The sequence below is a fragment of the Calonectris borealis genome, chromosome 3 (assembly GCF_964195595.1).
Source record: "Calonectris borealis chromosome 3, bCalBor7.hap1.2, whole genome shotgun sequence".
Taxonomy (NCBI): Eukaryota; Metazoa; Chordata; class Aves; order Procellariiformes; family Procellariidae; genus Calonectris; species Calonectris borealis.
The window spans coordinates 52,888,578-52,902,585 of NC_134314.1; positions in this window are offsets into that span (position 1 = coordinate 52,888,578).

A 14,008-nucleotide genomic window follows, 5' to 3' on the forward strand; every position below is an offset into this window, starting at 1 on the left:
ACTGCTACTGCATTTATGCAGAAAATGCGGCAACACTCAGCAGCTGGCCCAAGGTGTGTCCCTGAGAGACATAAATACCTTGTAGCTGTTTGCATAAAGTCTCACATACTGTGTTAAATCAGTACAGGGAGCAACATGGCCCAGAAGAGCTAAACAAACCCAATGCTCAGGGTGCCAAAGTTGTGCAAAAGCTTTGCCATTCCTCGAAAAAAGTCCCGTTGGAGGTAGGGTTTGACAGGAAGATAGTCTGTTATTTAACTGACAGACTTAAGGTGTTATATGGGAGCCAGTTGTAACTTCCAGAAATTTAGCATGAAATCCAGAGAATAAGGAATTTGTTGTCGCTATTATTTTTTTAACCAATGTAGCACCTAAGATGTGCGTAGGCATATTTTTAGAATGGTTTCAACCTTTGTATAGTCCCCCTATTATCTGTCGCAATTACATGGCAAAATTAACCACTTTAGTCTCGTTCTATGAATGCTACTTTTGTATTATGTTTATTACATTATCTTATATACTGATAATAATCATACATGCTCTTGCTTTTTTTATACTGGTGTTTTCCATTAAATGCACTTGTGTCATTTAAAAAAATCAATAGCTGTATTATCTTCAGATTGCCTCATGTATTGTGGCACTGTAAGAAACTAGGTGTTGGAAATAAAATGTTAAGCCACCCAAAGCCACTGCAGTTAATCATATTTAACACTTCACTAAACTGGGCTCACCCAGAGCTTTTGGTAGGACTGGGAATAAACAATCCTGCTCAAGTAATTCTGTTGTATTACGTGAGAGCCCATTAATAGCTGCGGTTTCTATTAAAGCTGGATGTAATTTTAGAAGCCAAAGGCCCTGTTCAAGTTTAGGAATATTTTGTACCTCTCATTTCTCTGGTATAGCAGGTCTTGGAAGGGCCTACCATTTATTTTTCTATGGCCTACAAACAGACTGACTATTGATCATAAACCTATCTGCTTTTAATTAATATATCATCATGAGAAGCATATGAGAGGAGATTGCAGAGAGTATGCTCTGCTGGTCAACCTCCATAGTGATGCCATAGCACTGCGTTGCTTTTTATTTATTCTCTTGAACCTGTAATGAAAATGTACATGCTCTATCACAATTAAAGTGTTACTTTTGTCATATTTATCCATATTTCCACCGCCAAACTGATGTGAAAATGCAACTTTTGTGTTGCCTGAATAACATAATTCCCCCAAATAACTCACACTTGAAATGGAACAAAAGACCCACCTCTGAAGAGCAAGCAGAGAGCAGAGTGTTAAGGCAGGGCAGGCAGTGTGGAGAGCCAGGGGCTCTTTGCAACAGGGTGGGATTAGAGAGAGATTCCCAAAGAATCAAGATGAGTACAACAAGGAAAGGGGATAGGAGCTCAAGGATGTCCTACTGCATTTTATCCTAAAAGGTATGCTTTTTCCTTTGTGGCAATGTTTGAACTTGACTTTTTTCTCTTAAAAGGAAGAGCCTTTTCTTTTCTTCTGTGGCTTAGCATAACAAAGGAACAGGCTTTTAATGGTAGCTTGCTTTTCTTTGGCTTTCAGACAAGGGAAAAATTCTGATTTCCTCAGGATACATATTTTACCCTTAGAAAAATGGCCTTTTTATCCTCATGGATCCTTTTTGATCCCTCCACATAATTTTCTTAGGTCTCCATGCTTTTCTTATCTTCACTCCGTGAAGATCTGCCCTTGGATCTTCCCAGTGGAAGATATGGTTGAGAACCTGCAACTGTGTGTATCTGGGCCTTTGTCACTGCTGGGGACATTATGGGGGTCATAACCACTGCTTCCTGTACTAAGTTTAACACTGACTACACTGTTCCAGTGCTCATACTTTAAGATCCCCTATATCGATTCCCCCTTTCATAGGACTCACAGACAATCCCCAGCAATTTAGCATCCCTGCAGCAACGCCTTTACCCAGAGCAAGCTGTCTGGAAGGAGACAGACCCTCCTGCAGGGAAAGAAGTCTCAGGAATTTCCAAATTCCTCCTCCTTCCTGTTAACCGAGCAAATCTAACAATCTCTCCTTTGACAGAGGGTCCTAGAAAAACACAGCCTCCATAGTTGCTGAAGGACTGATGCAGATTAAGGGGAAAAAACGGGTTAAACATGGGATAATACACTTCCAGAGCCTCTTTATTCCACAGAGAATGCTGACCAGGAGCATACACAGTAGAGGGACAACATCCTGGGGAGATCACAGGAAAAATCCTGTGGCTGAAAAACAGTATGCTTGAGAAAAACAGAAAGGCGGATAGGTGCATCTGTTATCAATCAGCTCTTTAGACAAAAAGTTTAGGAGTCGTGGAGCAAGAGAAACAAGCCTTCCCTCGGGCTCAAATTCCTCCTTGGAATTTCTCAAATGTCCATGGCTGCAGAGCTGCAATTCCTGGTCCGCCCTGTGAACAGCAGCTATTGCCAACCTCTTTACCAGCTTGACAACCCAGCCAGGGAAACCGGCAAAATATTGACTACCTGTACAGAAACCATACTGGCTAGCTAAGAAAAGACACACCTTAGCAGTACATTAACAGGTTTAGCCCATTAATCTAACAAAACAACAAAGCGTTGATCAATTCCTGATCACATACATACTCAGTCCTTGAATTTTGTTTGTTTGCTTTCAATAAGCATATTTAAATTACAAAATTAACTTCCTGCGAAGTTGTCTATAGTACCAATTCAGCTTTTCTCCCTGAGAATGTAAAACTGCAGAGTACATTACCACTACACTGAGTGCTTATATACTAATGTTAAAAGCAATCAAGCCCAAGCAGTTTCCTTAGCATAAGAATGCGTTTGCTTTGTAATGACAATGCTGACTGAATAGCAAAAGTTTCTGTAAAAACACTTGCATTTAAAGCTTGAGCACATGTCCTTGGACAACACCCTAGTCCTTAGGGCCCTCAGTTCTGGCTCCCAGCTCCCTCCTCATTCCTAGCTGCCCCAGGTACCCATGCCCCTCGTCTGTAACTCCAGGCAGCCCAATCTGCCTTGCCCTTTACTTGTCCCTCCTGACTTATTGCAGGCAAGGTGGTTCCTGCCACCCGCGGCTCTGGCACCACGCTCCCGTGGCGGTTCTTGCAAGGAGAGCGGGGCCTGAAATGATGAACTCCTGGGAGATGGGAGAGAGGGAGGGAGGGAACCTCAGGGAGAACGTTGTGGCCATACAGAGAGTGCATCCATATTAGTATTTTGGTTTGGAAGACCTTTTGTTCTGCAGATCCGTTCCTAGATCATGTGTGCGGCAGCAAGAGGAGGACCCTCCAGAAGTACCCTGCATCAGTGCTGTATGTTCTCTTTGCTTCCGAAGTGTGTTCTTGTGCTCCTGGATATTTCCAACCCCCCATCCCCCTCAGCTTCTGGACTCTGACCTCAAACCGAGGAGAATTCAATAATGAATGTAGTTAATTTGAAACTGATTATTGTTTTCTAAGGTCAATAACAGGAAAACTGACTATCAACAAACAGCCTCCTGAGAGCACAAGTCTACAGAGATCTAATATTTCCCTTAACCAAACAATGCCATTGTAACTAACCTGATGTTTGCCTACTCAACCTGCCAATCTACTGCCATGCTTTCCCTACTGCTTAAAGCAAGCCTCACAAAACCTGAACTAAAAGTATGCAACAGTTACAACAGCATGCTTATTTCACTCAGACTAGGCTTAATAGGATGTGTTACTTGTGAATTTTAAGTAAATCATCCAAATTCACCTTCCATTTGCTGAAACAAATGTTGAATCTCTTCTTTTTGGTTTCTGCATTTGGGAAGCAAAGGCTAAGTTTCACTATCCACGCTTCAATAAAAAACAGCCAAAGAAAAATGTTTCCTGTGAGTACTGCGTATCTTCCTTGATCAGCCAAGGTTTACATCATGGAGAAATATGCCCATTTGTATTCAGAGGATGCAGACTCAGGATGCGTCCAACCTATTTCCCTACCACAACCCTGTCATCCCCTGCTTCAGATTCCTGTGTTCCCCAGGCACCACCCTGATTCATAATCTCAAGAAAGTAGGAGATGCTTGATGATCTTGCAGACCTGCATGGCAACCGTTTTCACTGTGGATTTTCCAGCCCAATTGATTGCCCACTGTCTGGTAAGCAGGCTAGCATTGCTAACTTATAGAGCGTGAATGCTATTTGCTTACCTGTCATCAGAGTGGCTCTCACTCTGGTGTCTCTTTGATGAAGGCAAGCGCCAGTACCTCTTCAGCATACAATTTCATTTTGTGGCTTTCTTCACTCTGCATTTCTTCATCCACTACTAGTCACCCAAAACCTGCAACACACAATTTCACTTTCTGGTGTGCTTTTTTAGGCCCAGAAACATTATTCCATAGTATGAAGTTATTTTTTCCTCCTCCCCAAAATTTCATCATTCTTGTCCCATCACTAATCACCATTTTAGAAGGGCTTGCTTAAGTTCCACATATATGAAAGATATGCAAACCAGAAATGTAAGGTACGTTACCTTTTACAGATCTCACACTGATGGCAGAGAGAAAATTGCAAAGTATCAATTTTTGTTAAAAAAAAAAGGAAAATTGTATTTTAGAAAACACTGTGCAATGGAGAATTGTGGGAAACTGATTCTAATGCCCTGACACTGGAAAAATTATGCACAGAGGAGTGCAGTGCAAGTTAGCACAGGGAGACCTCCTCACATTTTGGTGTGGCTCCACCCAGTACAACCACACTTGGTGAAGCTGGGTTATGTCAGGCTGAGCAGCTACGTACTCTGATGTTGCAGTGTCAGCTGTTGTAGGCTGACAGCATACTTTCTCATGTAGTCATATCTTTAAACCTTGGGATTGTCAGTTACTCTGCTTTGACTCCAAGTCTAGAGAACTAGCTCAGACATCAGTACTGCAGACATCTAAAGTTAGAAAATACTAATTCCAGTGCTGATGCTGTGAAGATGGAAGACAAATGCTCTCAGATCAATGTTCAGCAGGGGTCCTTGTTGCCTTTCTTTAAAAATTTTCTACGAAACTTATTAATATTTTCTCTCCAGTAAAGATGCATCAATCTTTCAATCCCTGAAACAGAAAGGCATGCTTTTATGCAGCCATTTCATGCAGCATTCATGCAAAATTCTTGGCAGTTTAAATAAATTATATTAATAAAATAAATTACTCCATAGATTATGATTTATTATAACATAGTTTGTAGTGTTCCTGAAAACGTGTAATAAAAGTGTTGCTGTTGCTACACAGGCAGTTCAGGTCTCTGGTCTCTCTTCCCAGACCGGCCATATAGTTTCACTGGCACCTTTATGCCTACTCTTCCAGTAGAACAAGTAGACCCTTTGGTGTACCTAGAAAACTTAATGAATCCTTGTCTAAAATAGGTCGGGTGATTCATGCCCTAAACCTACCTGACCACCAAGGGAAGCCCTGGGTGACACATCTTAGTTATCAACATCTGCATTGCATATGTAAAAGTTAAATGAGATTGGTTTCCCTGGTGGTGTCTGTAATTGCTTCAGACATTTCATAGCAAAAATGAAGCATAAGACACCTTCCAAAGAGCTCAAATATATGGTTTCTGAAAGCCAAGAAAGGACTTGAAAGTTCTTTGACAAAGGAAAATATTAATCAGCCTTCTCATGAATCTTTTTGCTACAGAGTGATTAACGTTTTAAAACTGTCCACAAAGTAAATGCACACAGACACAGTTGAGAAGAATACATCAACAGGGGAACATGCAGAGATCTGGAGCAGGTAATCTGAGGCAGAGAAAATAGGCAGAACCTGGACAGAACTTACTGAGGGTCTATCTAAATAATGTTTTCAAGTTTCTGTGTAAAATTCAATATGGAAAGTTTCTCAAACTGAAATATATCTTGTTCTAGGCTAGAAAATTAAACTGAGAAAACAGTTAAACTTCATCACTCTAGTAGTCATTTCAAATGACATAGTGTTAGCATGCTGGATTATATTATTTTCCTGACATAAACAGACCTGGATACAAAGAAAGATAAACAAATTCTTGGATTACCTGTCTAAATCTTGCCATTTCCCTTATAAAACTAGAGATTGAAGAGATGTCTGAGTTAACTTCTTGCTCTAAATCACAGAAAAGAAATCTAAAGTAATGTTTGTACATGATGCTTTATAATTCAAAGAACTAATTTGAAGTTATTAACCTCTTGTACCCCAACTATGTCGGGTGACTATGAGTCAAGAAAATCTGTACTGTCTCCTACCATTGTTTATGTGTGTCATTGTTACTACAAGGAACAATTTTCCTTGTTGGGGGCAAGTTTGGATATAGAGTATCCAGATCAGAAGAGTTCTTCAGATGAAAAGCCTTGAACACCTTGCTCAAATATGAATTAAAGAGACCAGAGAAATGGTAAGTAGGAGAGTAAAAGAGATTTTTTTTTAATGTGCAATCAAGTTACGTTATATGTTGCAAGTACTAAGTTAAAAAAAAAATCAAATTATTATGATTAAACTGACCACATTGCTTAAGATGTGCCTTTTTTCATAACCAGGCAGCATATATTCTATAATTGCACACAGAATGAAATCACTAGTAAGAGATACTCTGTTGATCAAATGACAAAAAGGCTCTTGCAGTTAGTAGTAAGTGTATAAAAGCTCAATGTGTGTCTGCTACCACAATTGGCCTAGCTGGTGCACAAATGCAAAGCTGCAATCAAAGACAGTTGTGCAATTTAGACCTTGGCTAGTATTTTGAAAACATAGAGGGAGGAGTAGTATTAAACTACTAAAGAAATATTTATGAAAAGTAAGGGCACGAAGTACACTCCGGTTTAATCAAGGACTACTGATCCATGGCAAAAAAAATGGAGTGCAGTCATGAAAAACTAATATTTTTTGCCAGCATCCTGTTGGATGTTATGATCAGCTCCACTTATGTACAACTCTATGTAAAAGCTTTGCCTTCCAGTCTCCAAAACAGCTAATTACTTTTTTGTATCATCCAAAAATATGCCCTCTGTCACGATTTTTCCTAGAGCAACTTTCAGAAATGCGTCACGACCTTTGTTTAAAGGTTTTATTTTTGAAATGCTGACACAAGCTTAGCTGTAGCATTGTTGACAGGGAACGCTACTATAGAGAGACTTAAATGATGCTGTCACATAGAGTAGAATAAATTATTTCAATTGTAAACCAGCTAATTATACATTAAATCTTGTATCTACTCCTCTTTGTTATAAGAAAGCTTTTTCCTCCTATGGATGAAATATAGCAGTGTGCATAAAGCCACATAAAGAGCCATTTTGTTTTTATCATATCAGTATCTCTCAGTGTCTTATTTTAAGATTTGTATTTCTATTCATGTGATAGCCTCGTGTTTTCTTTGGGCTTCAGTTTCAGAGTTTTAAAATTTTGAATGTACACATTGACAAATACCCCAGAGGTCAAATCCCAATTTATTAATGTCTGAAATCTCATTATTTTTGAACAAATCTCATTAGTTTAAGACCTAACTGGTGATTTTTTATGCGTAGGCTTATTAAAATTGATAATAATATAACCGATGTAAATCCCTTCTTTATATAAATGAGCAATTAGAAACAATGTAAGCAATTACAAGCTCTATAAATATTTTTTCATTACTTTTGTGATAAATGTGATGACATTTTCCCTGTGGAAGGTTGATTATAAATCAATCACAATCCGATGTCTCTGCAGAAGTGATCAGTATAAAGAGGAGACAGCCTGGCTTTCCTCAATCAAGTCAACTTTAATAAAGATCTCTTATGCGTTCATTTAGTATTGAACTACTGTACATGCCAATGCAATGAAATAATTTAACTAAAATATCTAATTTTTTGTGGTGTTTCTCTTGTTCTCTCACCATGGGCAGATGGAGGGGAGAGGGTAGAGCAGATACAACCTGAATTTCTATTGTAAAAATAAGCAGAATAAAATTTTGTTTTGACAAAAAAAATAATAAATAAGAACAAAGGGCACAGTTCATTTTCCTCCCTGGCACACCTCTCTGAAGGTCAGTTCTGATTATCCTGTATCCCGGTGACAGATGACAATAGCTAATACTGTAAATTACCTTTTCTTTCTCTCAAAGGAGCTCTGAGGAGTCTGCCTTTCTCATTCTGTTATGCATGCTAATACTTCTGTACATGAATAGCTTCATAGATTTGTGTACCTCTATTGACTTCAAATTAGTTTAAAAGTTAAACGTGTAAATGTTTGCAGGAGCAAGGCCTTTGTTTGCATATTGACTTCCTTTAGACTGGACTAAAATGACCGATAGAACGGTCATATGGGGCGTTTGGATATTGTGGAAGTGGAGAAAGTATGGATTTTGCTTATATATGTGTAAGATTTCTATTGACTGACAGCTTTGTTTTCAAGTGCCACAGGAAGACTAGGGTCATAAGGAAAGCCTCATTTAGTAAGGCAATCTTGGATGTTTTTAGGATCAGAAACGGTAATTTTCTTGCTTTGTATTAGTGACTGCAAATCAGCATTGCTTCAAAGATACAGCTGATGCCGTAAGGCAGAATAAGGGAAGTTTAAGTGAGTATTTTCATTTTCAGGAAAACAATTGCAAAACATCTCAAGCAGCAGTTTCCATGTACTTTTTAATTACCCAAATGTAGGGATTGACACAAGTTTTTAGAACACTGTAAAAATAACATCAATAAGAAAAAAGCAGGATTACCCAATTCTCTTTCTTCAGTCCCTCTTTGAAGATTACCTGTAACTAGTTTAGAATATGGTTGAATAATATCATATATTTAGTAAATTAGGTACAAATAGAAAGTGAAGTAGAAGGTAACTACAACTGAGCTAAAAGCATTTATAACTAATCTTCATAGATGAAGACAAAACATTCATGTTGCAATCCTTACATTGTGAATTACACTTGTTATTACATTCAGTGCATTATATTAATTAATCAAATGCAATGCATATGAAAAAGTGTATAGGCATGATAGTCATTGCCTAACAAAGAGGAGTTGACACTAATGACAGAAGAGGGCTACACAGATATAAAACAATTTGGTTAGGTCAAAATTGATTTGGGGAAAGATGGTAAGAGCTTCTACTCCAAAAGTAAACAATACTCTCACTTTCAAAAGGACAGGCTTTGATAAACAAGGGAACTTACTTGTGAAGTCAGGGGCTGGGGAATTCAAATATTGAGGGTAATATAATAATTTTAAGTGAAAAGGATAAAAGTATGTGGACATTGTGTCTCAAGAAAGCAGGGAAAGTTCTACTGAAGGGCTTCAAGAGCTAGTTGAATAAATAACCACAAGCAAAACCGAAAACATTTACAAAACGGCAAAGAGGATTAAGCACAAAGGAAATGTTATCTGAGGGATCAAGAAAAGGAAGGGCAAAGTGAGAATTGCCAAAAGTCAAGCTGAGTTAGGCTTCCAAAAAGATACAAAAAGCAAACAACAAAAAAGATTCTTCATTCCTGTAAACAAAAGACAATAAAGAAAGGACTGTATTGCTATGAAATATGAAATGGAGAGAGATGGAAGATAATCTTGGCAAAAGATAAATTGCACTTCGCTATTGATCTGAAACGAATAGTTTGCCTCGGTTTTTAATGAGTACAATGACTGATCATGGGAGCAAAGACAGTTTAGATAATGGCAGGAGTGTGTGGAAAAGCATCGTTCAGAACAAAGGTAGAGCATAACTCAAGAAAATGAATGCAGCCTGTTCAAGAGACCGCATCTTCTCCACCCCGTTCCTGAAAGGAACTAGCATGTGAGCTCATGGGTCTACTGCTAGGTGAATGGAGAGGAGCAAATTTCTCACCTATCACTGAAAAGTTGGTTAATTCCAGCAGTGGTGTAGCCCATCACCATGACATCCAGGCCTGCAGAACACACATAAACGAGTAGCAATTATAATTTAGGCCAAAATTGAGATTCCTAGCCTTTTTATTTCATTCACCTTTTCCAAATGTAATTGAGTGATTTTTCTATTTGCCAAATATTTGCTGCTGGATATGTAAGCTAAACTTTGAGAAGTTTCAGTGATTTCATGTTTTTAATAAGACATAACATACACTGTCCAAGTATTAAAAGTATGCTACTTCTACTATTACAATTTAATGTATACAGAATTTTACAAGACTTCCTTAATTGTCGAAATTTCCTTTTTTTTTTTTTGTCAGCAATTGTCATTTGTCAGGAGATAAACTGCGTGGCAGTACTACACTTACAACTATCAGTCAAATCTGAACTAACTGCAGAGGAAACCATAATGGCATCCTGAAAAGGATTTCACAGAAGAACAATTCTTTGTGCTTACTTTCCTCATTTAATTTAGAAGGATATTTGCTGGTTGTAGACAATAAATTCATTTATTCAGTAGGAAATAACCATACAAGGTGCTTGCAATCACTATTTTGAGCTGAAAATAGCTCGAGTTACTGAAAGATCATTGCTTCTTGTTACTATAATGACCCAATTTAGAATTTCTATCATGTAGAAGAACAGCCTAGATTTGCTGAGAAATCCTGTTCCATGACTTTTGACTGTCTGAACTGTGAAGTTGGCTGTGGTTGCTGTCCCCTCTGTAAGCAGAAATCTGAGAAGTGGGGCAAGTAAATCAGAATGGGAATGGAGGAGCAGGGCCAGGTTGGCAATATTAGAGATGAATGCTTTTGTTTTTAAAAGAAGGGGGAAAATGCCTTGAAAGTCATACATTCTCTGTGCCTACACTGGCTCTGTAGCAACTTGCTTTTCTGTTCTTTTTGTAGTAACCATCAAAACAATTGAGGAAAACAGCAAAAGTGCTCCTCCTCACAGCACACTACAGTTTTTGCTTCTCATGGTCACATACTGGGGTTGCATAGAATTAGCGTAACATAACCTTTACAAAAATATTAACAATGAATGTTCTCCTTTACAAAGAGCAAGCACGATTCTTTGCTGCCCATTAGGTGGAGGGCTGGTAAAGGCGGCTTTATTCCATATTTGAATCTTCATTTTTCTTGGCAATGCCTCTCATGTAAGTTGGCAGCTCTAAATTACTTTGCTGCCACAGCCCCCTATGGATCATTGCAGCTGCTCAAAATAGCTGTTCAAAGTGAGGAAACCTCTACACAAGGAGTATTCCCTAGGGAGAAATTTCAAGAACTCTACAGCCCCTTTGTGCTACTGGGAAAGTGGAAAGAGACTGGATAAGAATACAGAATTCATCATTGTCCTTTCCGTACAATAAAACATTCATACGTTCTCATCTTTCTTTCTGGACTTGATTATTTGTTGACATCAAGCTTGCCCTATTCAAGAATATGGGTAAGAGCAAAGATTGCTTCTTGCTAACTCTGTGAGCTCTGTATTCTGCAGCTGGTTCAGCTATGAAAATGGGGAAAAGCTTTGGCACCGTACAGGCTTGCATCCTGTTTCTGACTGCTCCAAGGCTCTGTTTTGGCACGCAGGAACTCTGGACCACTCTGACTGTTGGGCTTGGTTACACACCTAACATAAAAAAATGCAAACCGGAGTTGATACAGTTACAACAGTTTTTTACTACATACAATTTCCTCCTGCACTCAAAGTAATGTACGGCCTGTTGCACCAGCAGATTACTACAAAGGAACCAGATCATAAACAGTTTTTGGCCCTGTGTCTCACAATCATATGATGATATCTGAGCCTTCCTGTCTTCCCGAGCCTTCCTTCCTCCAGATTCAGATGTTTGACTAATGTTATTAAATCAATTTAAAAACTGCTCTAGTTGTTATTAAATCAATTTTAAAACTGCTCTAGTTAAATTAGTGCAACCCCTTTGAATGGGCATTTTCAAACCTGCTAGTCCTTCAGCTCCTGTTCTGCCCTTTATCTCCGGCTAATCTCAGCTGTAAACATGAATTCAGCGACCATCTTTCCAACGATGACTCACAGAACCTCCCTCTAATCCACAACAATCTCCTTCTGTCCTTCCTGAAACCTCAGCCTGTCTCTCAGACAATACTTTGTTCATGTCTAGTTGTCAGTCAAGTTCAAAAAAGAGCTTTCAGTGTTTCCCTCCTTTCTCTCCTCCACCTGTTTCATGTGTATCTTTCAGCAATCCAGCCTCTCATGAAGGAAGGCCTGCCGCCTTCAGTGTTAATATAAACCTCTTTTTAGGTGTTCATACCCATGCTGTCTGGCTTCAAATATACTACATCACCCTGCTACTTTTCTATCACATCAGACAAAGTACTTGTCTTTGTTTTCAAATTTTTTCACTGTTTCATCTTACTCAGCGTTGAGATCATTTCCCTCCTCATGTCAGCTGGTGGTACTGGGCCGTATTGTCTTTTGTTGGACTTTCAAACAAGTACTTCACACTGTTTCGTAGATTATCCTTCACACTGAGAAGCGACCTAGAAATAAAAAAGAATTTACTTCATTTTTTTAAATTTTGTCCTCCTCTGCAGTACCTTAGAAACATCCTTATGGGCGATCGGTGTGCCTTAAAACCAAGAGACAACAGTCACAGCTAGTGGGTTAGGCCCACTCAGACTAGTGTCTGGTAGCAGGTGAGAAGACATTGAAGTCCTGAATTGGAAAAGTAAGAGAAAGCACCAGTTAAAGGGGCAGACAAGACCACAGACAGGCTTCAGGAAATGCTGGAGTTTGTGTGCAGACGGTCCAAGACATGCGGTGAGACCACACCACAGTCAAAGATCAGGAAGTCAGAGACTCCGTACAAGACAGGATCCAAGAGAAGAAAAAGACACATCTGCCTGGAGCAATGTCACACAGATCACTTGCAAACAGACGGTAGGATTGAGTACCTGATTGAAAACTAACAGGGGACAGGACTAGGATTATGGATTCAGAAACAAGGATGGGGGGCTAGTATTAAAAATAAACAGGGACTATGGCTGGGCAGAGTCTACAAACTCTCAGCTGTAGTTTCATAAGCACTTTAAGCCGATATAACCCATCATGGCTGCTGAAACAAGTGGTCCTGCACTCCCCATCCATAATTTCTTGTGCATGCCCAAGCATAATATCTTATTATACCAGCACAAGCGTTTGTGTAGCTGGGATGTGAAGTGGCTTGGGAAACTGATGCAAGTTAAAGCTGATCACGATTAAAAACTATTAACCATGATTAAAACTAAGTAGTTAGCATTAAACCTGATGCAGTCCACTACTAGCCACGAAGTGTTTGTACTGGCACAAAGAAGGAGGCAGAACGCAGGCAGAAATAAATGGTTGAGAAAGGAAGACCTTCTTTTTAAGGTAGTAACAACTTACACAAAGTTAATAAAAACCAGTGAAACCACAGCACTGGAGAACATGTTGCTCTGCCAACTATAAGGCTGTGTTAAGGGTGCATACAGTGGCAACTAGCCACCTAGGGAATGATTCACATCCAGCTGCCTTGGGAATGACTCACTGACTCAGTGAGTCACTCCTCCGCTGGTGGACAGAGCTCACTGCCTATTATGTTGTCCGATACCATCTCACTGTCTCCTAGTAGGGACTCATTCACCTGTCCTCAGCCATCTGCTGCTGCTTGTCCCATGCTTTATATTGCAAGCTCATTGGGGCAGATAGTATTTTGTGTTCTTCAATTGTTCGGTAGTGAGGGTTTCCTTGGACTATAAAGTATCGCAATACTGGACTATAAGGTATTATAATATTGATGAAAAATGTTTTAAGCGACCATAAAGCTGTTTAGTTTGCAAAAATTTGTTCCAAATATGAAAAAAAATATTGCAGGTAGGCAGATATTTACACATGCATATACACCCACTCCTCCCCGGCAGACGCTTTCTCCCCTGCGCGGCGCATGCAGCTGCACATGCCTTCCCCAGTCACTTGCTCCTTCTGCCACACACAAGCGTGTAACTAACTTCTTACTTCTTGGTCACACACGCACAGCTCCTCGCAGGGAAAAGGGGAGCAAGAACTACGTTTGAACATTCAGTTAAGCCTGCTCTTTACTAGCTAGTAATGTACGTTAAGAAAGCGCAGAAGGAAAGAAGTGTTAGGTGCAGAGGGAG